This window comes from Maylandia zebra, linkage group LG10 (assembly GCF_041146795.1).
Source record: "Maylandia zebra isolate NMK-2024a linkage group LG10, Mzebra_GT3a, whole genome shotgun sequence".
Lineage (NCBI taxonomy): Eukaryota > Metazoa > Chordata > Actinopteri > Cichliformes > Cichlidae > Maylandia > Maylandia zebra.
In genome coordinates, this window is record NC_135176.1 from 30,749,777 (window position 1) to 30,757,068 (window position 7,292).

Consider the following 7,292-nt stretch of genomic DNA (forward strand, 5'->3'; position numbering starts at 1 on the left):
GAGAACAGATATTCTGGCCTGTTCCCTTTATGAATGCAGACAATTGCTATGTTTATGGGATGGCATATTGGCAATTGCATTGCCTCCTTTGCCCTCAGCACAGACTGTTTCCCTGCATGCAACCAGAGCCTGCTCAAACATGATTAGTTAACACTACTTGGAGCTACAAACAGACTACAAACAAAAACCAAAAAGCTTCCAGTACTGAAAATCTTGCATATTCATGTACAGGAGTACAGGAGCTGTGTATAAATTAGACTTACCCTTCTTAGCACTCCATGAAGCATCAAAAAGCAAAAAAGTTAACCTTTATATAATTCAGAGTCACTTTACCATAAACCTTTCTTTAAATAATCAGCACACTGTAGAGGTTTTCTTTGTGGGGATGCTTGCTTTAATTGGAGAGGTTTTTGTTTGTTTTTAACTTCTCTACTCCTGAGGTCAACTAGCTTGTACCTCACTAGCAGCTGTCAGTGGGAAATGCTATGGATGTGTTTTAATCTATATCACAACTACGGCTAAAAGGAGGAGGAAGAAAAAGTGATAAACGGAAAAAAATGCGACATCTGAACGTCATATTGTTATTCAGAGCACGGGCCTCCCTCGGGCCGCATTCATAAATATGTTATGAGGAGGCCTGCCGCTACTATACAGTCCAGCAGTGATGGATATTCAGGGTGAAGGGGTTCTTGTGAGAGCAGCATGTAAAGGATGACTGGGCCGGAGTTAGTAACGCACCATTAACTGACTCACAGGATGCTCACAGACTGAGAAGAGAAGGAAACCCGGTTAGTCAGGAAATCAATATAAAACACATCAGTATGGGAGTCGGTGAGAAGCGGAGAAGACGTCTTTGGCATATTAGGATCAGTTTAAACACACTGTGCAACAAATACACTGGAACATACTTGTAGATGGTTGTACTAAAACAAGTTTGACTACATGTCGGCGCAAGGTGCTAAGACAACAGAGCCTTCAGTGCTATAGGTGAGCAGACAAGCTGCTTCTGTGCTTCTCCTCCAGGAAGACCTCAAAGAAACAAGTGGAGCTAATTTAAAGTTTTTTCCTTGTGTTTTGAATCTTGCAGGCAACAGTTGTAGTATAAATACAGGACATGACGGATGTAGTACTCTATACTAAAGTGATGGTACAGTAACTTATGGGGCGATCGTGGCTCAAGAGTTGGGAGTTCGCCTTGTAATCGGAAGGTTGCCGGTTCGAGCCCCGGCTTGGACAGTCTCGGTCGTTGTGTGCTTGGGCAAGACACTTCACCCGTTGCCTACTGGTGGTGGTCAGAGGGCCCGGTGGTGCCAGTGTCCGGCAGCCTCGCCTCTGTCAGTGCGCCCCAGGGTGGCTGTGGCTACAATGTAGCTTGCCATCACCAGTGTGTGAATGGGTGTGTGAATGGGTGGGTGACTGGATATGTAAAGCGCTTTGGGGTCCTTAGGGACTAGTAAAGCGCTATATAAATACAGGCCATTTACTTATCATGTTTTATTAAGATCCCTACAAGAGAGCACAATGATTTGGGGCAAATTAACAAACCCCTGTAGAAAAATGACTTCCTACTGTGTCTTTTGTTTAGGCTGTATCTGTATTGTGCTCAAGAATACCAGAGGCGCAAAACACCAGCTATTGGCAGACCAAGCAGTCAGCTGAGACTGCAGGACCAGACGGACCAACCTGTGCACTGCCTGGATTGATTACAAGAAGGCCTATGACTCAATGCCACACACCTGGATCTGGAATGCCTAGAACTATATAAGATCAACAGGACCCTGAGAGCCTTCATCAGGAACTCAATGGGGATGTGGAGGCCAACCTCAAGCCCATAGCACAAGTCACCATCAAGTGTGGGATCTACCAAGGAGATGCTCTGTCCCCACTGCTGTTCTGCATTGACCTTAACCCCCTCAGTGAGATCATTAACAAGACTGGCTACGGATACCGACTACGGAACGGAGCAGTTGTCAGCCACCTCCTGTACATGGGTGACATCAAGCTGTATGCCAAGAGTGAACGAGACATCGATTCACTGATCCACACTACCAGGATATACAGCAATGACATTGGAATGTCGTTCGGACTGGAGAAGTGTAGTCGGATGGTAACAAAGAGAGGGAAGGTAGCCAGAACAGAGGGGATCAAACTACCAGAAGGCAACATTGCAGACATAGAGGACAGTTACAAGTACCTGGGGATCCCGCAGGCGAATGGGAACCATGAAGAGGCCGCTAGGAAAGCTGCAACCACCAAGTACCTGCAGAGGGTCAGGCAAGTCCTGAGGAGTCAGCTGAATGGTAAGAACGAGATCCGGGCTATCAACACCTATGCCCTGCCCGTGATCAGGTACCCTGCTGGGGTAATAGGCTGGCCAAAGGAGGAGATAGAAGCCACTGACATCAAGACAAGAAAGCTCCTTACCATGCATGGAGGGTTTCACCCCAAGTCCAGCACCCTGAGGCTGTACGCTAAGCGGAAGGAAGGGGGCCGGGGACTGGTGAGTGTCAGCACCACAGTCCAGGATGAGACAACGAACATCCACGAATACATCACAAAGATGGCCCCAACTGACCAAGTGCTCAGTGAATACCTCAGGCAGCAGAAATCCAAGAAAGTGGAGGAAGGCAGGGTGCAAGATGGTAGCAGGCAGGGCATACATGGAACGCCATAACCAAGTGGCCGGCATAGTATACAGAAACATCTGTGCCGAATATGGCCTGGAAGTTCCGAGGTCAAAATGCTGAGACGCCCCCAATGGTGGTGAAGAATGACCGAGCTAAGATCCTGTGGGACGTCCAGATACAGACGGACAAAATGGTGGTGGCTAACCAACCGGAAATAGTGGTGGTAGACAAACAGAAGAAGACAGCCGTAGTGATCGATGTAGCAGATCCGAATGACAGCAATATCAGGAAGAAGGAACACGAGAAGCTGGAGAAATACCAAGGGCTCAGAGAAGAGCTCGAGAGGATGTGGAGGGTGAAGGTAACAGTGGTCCCAGTGGTAATCGGAGCACTAGGTGCGGTGACTCCCAAGCTAGGCGAGTGGCTCCAGCAGATCCCGGGAATAACATCGGAGATCTCTGTCCAGAAGAGCGCAGTCCTGGGAACAGCTAAGATACTGCGCAGGACCCTCAAGCTCCCAGGCCTCTGGTAGAGGATAAACCGTCCGCAGGGGCGAGCTGTGTGTTTTTATTTATATATATATATATATATATATATATATATATATTATCGTTTAGTATTAAGCTTTGCTTGTTCTTCCATATTCAGTTTTTCAGCAAAACTTGTTTGAGTCCATAAGAAAAGATTGATTCTTATATCTGAAGGAAGACTTTTTTTCAATAAATATTAATGTTAGCCTGCGACTTTGTTCCAGTTTTGAATTTTGGCCCACTGTGTATATGAGTTTGACACCCCTGCTTTAGAGCCCATGGACACATGAATGACGCAGGAGCCGAGATCCCTGCAGGAGAGCGTCTGAGCCTGCCTCAACGAGGAGTCGCATGCTGTGATTGGATGAATGGAAGTTAGGCAGAAGCACAGAGGACAGGCTGGCACAGAGAAAACAATGAACCTGGATCAGTTTCACTGTTTAAACTTTTGACCAGCAAACCAATCTTTTCAGCATGTGTTATCACAATATACAGACAAAAAGTGTCTTCCTGTGAGAGCAGGAGCTGCATTCAGTTGAAACAAAGCTTTTTCAGAGGAAAATGTACTAAAATATCATAGAAGGTATTAAAAAGATGGATCTAGCCACTGCTGTTGTAAAGCATTTACCTGGTATCAGAAGTGACCATATTCAGAGGGCAGACAAGTTATCACCTGATCCAGCAGAGACAGATACTTAACAATCAGTGCCAAGTAACATACAAATAAAATGCAAGTGTCGGTAATCAAAGATGGAGCTTTTTTTTAAGGAACAGCTGGCAGTTTTAAACACCTGGCACGCCCCTAAAAATTACTTTAAGTCTTAATTCAAATTTAAATATGCTTGTTATTAACTGAGACTTTAACTGATCAAGCACACACATCCATACATATGCAATAATACTAAGTGCAATAATCCTTTCTGTCATCGTTGTATTTTTACTCAGTTGTATATAGTATTTGTATTTGTATTCTATTTTTATCTTATTGTATATTTATTTTATTTTATTCTACTGTATATAGTATTTTATTCTATTCTGTACAGTTGTGTACTGTATTTATTCTTATTGTATTCTAATTTTTGCCTCATAACTTTTGCACTGTCCACTTCCTGCTGTGACAAAACAAATTTCCCACGTGTGGGACTAATAAAGGTTATCTTATCTTATCTTATCTTATTAAAGAAAAAAATCAACCTTGGACAGTTTTCACAAATAAAGAAAATGACTAAAGTGACAAAGACAGCTTTTTGTTTGTAGTTGGACAGTTTAACAACTCATCTGTAGGGATGAATTCATTTCTAAGGGCAGCCTCATGTGCCCATGAGCCGCCTTTTTATCAGTTTGTAAAATACCTACTATTCACACTTAAAGTGCAGCTTTTATGTCATTTTTCAAATGTCAGAAATCTTCCTCAACTAACTATACAAAGTTGTCTTGGATGTCTACAGCATTAAGATACGTCAGTATCTCTGTGCACATTTTGTGGTGGCAGATTTCTCTAGGTGTTACTGTTAAAATTACTCCACTCTACTATCACCAGGCTTTCACAGCTTGAAGTAACTTGTCTTGTCTCTCCATTACACTGGCATATCCAGACTCCTAATTGGTTTTCCTGTCTCAGCAGCTTAGTCGTCTGTTAATGATATCGAAACCTGTGGTGTGAAGATGCAAGAGACCTCCTGTAGGAGGGTTTTTTTTAAGAAAGTGCTTTTCTTGTGAAGCACCGTGGGAGGTGGAGGGCAAAGGAGACGTGTTTGTGTTGGGAATATGCATGGGTTTGTGTGTGTGTGTGTGTGTGTGTGTGCATGTGAATGAGTTTGAGGCTGTCTGTTGTTTACGGGTGGGTAGTTTTGCTTAAGATTTTGTTTACACAAGCTGTTGCTCCCATGTGGCGTTTCTTCTCGTATAAAAGCTTCCTGAAAAACTCAATGTGTTAAAAGTGCTGCCAAATGAACAAACACACACTGACAGCATTTGTCTGCGGCACCATTCAGCTGCGAGACGCAAAACGATAAAATAAAACCATTACAGCAGATGAGATGGTCGTTCCATCCTTGCCAAGATCCATTTGAGTTTTGAGGGTATGATTTTTCCTCATTCGGGGAGTCAATGGAGCTCTGAGTCACACGAAAACCTCGAGAAAAAAAATGACGTCCTAACTGCTAGAAATCCGACACGCCGCGTGAAAGAAAAATGGGCTGATATTTTTCTGCACAAGCGAGCGGTTCTGGTCTTTTCAGCATGATTCATGTGAATCAGTTCTGACTTCTGCCACATAAATTAATTGACACTAACAGACAGTGGCCTCCTAGGTTTGCAGTTGGACATGAAATAAGACGTTACATAAATTGTCAGTGTCATACAAGAGCAGCCACTCAGGGGAGCTTAATAAGAACATCAGAGAAATAAGCATGAGGCTGTGGAGGGTGGAGAAATGGGCCATTAAAGCGATAGGACTTCTCGTGGGAATGACGAGGACAAGACGGCTTTCTTTGTGCTCGCTGAATGACGCAAGGGCACGCTCCTTTAATCCTAAAAACTCAACCTTCGTTTCCTCCTCATCTGCAGCCATCTTCACTGCATGAATCCACTCTAACGGTCCTGAAAGGCTACAGAAAGCCTTTCCTTTATAAAGAAAGAGATTTCTTTGACAGATTTCTGCAACGCAAGGTTTTGGGGGAAATGGCATATTTTTTATGTTTAATGGAAATGGACTAGACTAGTGTCGGTCCCTTAGATCCAGTGTTTAGATACAATGAAATTCATCAGATACCCCTCTCTTTGCATTTTTTTCACAAAACAAAAGACATGGCTGTTTCTCATCGTCAGAGTACAAAACACAAGTTGGCCTTAGTATCAGCAGCCTTTCTCTGGTGCATCTCATTGTGGCGCTACAGAGAGGAAAGGGACAAAACTGCTATATGCAGGAGAAATCAATCACTGTCATTATCAGCCTGACCAGTCAGTCAGTGAAGCCTGGCTTTTCAGACAGGAAGTAAACTCTCCATGTTTCTGTTTGCTGTCTGTCTGAAAACCCAAGGCCAAATAAACAACAAAGAAGGAAACCGGAGAAAAAAGGATTCATAAAAAGAAAGCATAAAAACTACAAACTTCAGAAATGGCTTAAATCCTTCAGAGCAAAGATTTCAAAGATTAAGCAAAAGCCAAGGATAGAAGTGCATGATGGACTGATTAGATTTTAGATGTTAAAAACTTCCCAACACTTGGTTTTTTTTTGCCATAACTCAAGATTTCTTAAACTAAGTATGATTTAATTTCACACATGTGGTAGTAATTATAGTAGTGATTATTTTTGACATTTTTGTCTCGTTTAAGCCCCCACAGCCCTTCAGATTACAACAAAATGAAAGTAATTATGTGTTGACCATTAGCTGCAATTTATTTGTTTATGTTCAGCTCAGATGTACCTGAGCAAATATGACCTGAGTAGAAATGTAGTAAACAGCCACAGGGGACCAAAGCATAAGAGACAAAGAAAAAACAGTTGCTGATGAAATTATAAATGTAGAGCTTCAGTGTGAGATCTTTTGTAGTCAACATGTGAATTCAGTGACACACACATATCAGCAGACACAGAATATCTTCCCTGCTGTAGCTCCATCAGGCTTGTTGTAACAGGCATATTCATGTGTTGTGCTTGTTTCACTGGCTCCGCCTTCAGTTTGGTCTGTTGCCATGAAACACGTGATGCGATTACGATCATGTGACTTATTTGGCCAGGAAACCAACAGACTAGACTATTTGCCTAGTCTGTATGTTTAGGATATTTTTAGGATATTTTTTAATCACAGTTTATCTAAATCAAAGCAAACTAAAACACAAAATCAGCCCCTTAAATCTCAAAGCTATTGTTTATTTTAAACTGTAATATGCTGCAGTACTGTGGAGCACTGAAACTACAAGAAAAATACAATTTATTTAAAAAATAAATAAAATAAAGGGAGAAATGAATTAATTCAAATCAGTTTGCCTTTGTCTTTATCCACATTAATTTCACCCTGACACACTGTGAATGACAGACTGCATAGAATAGAAATGCATAAAGAAAAGTTTAGTGAAAGATCATAGTGGGGAAATGCAAAGTTTAAAAAGAATACAGGGAGAAAGTAACTAA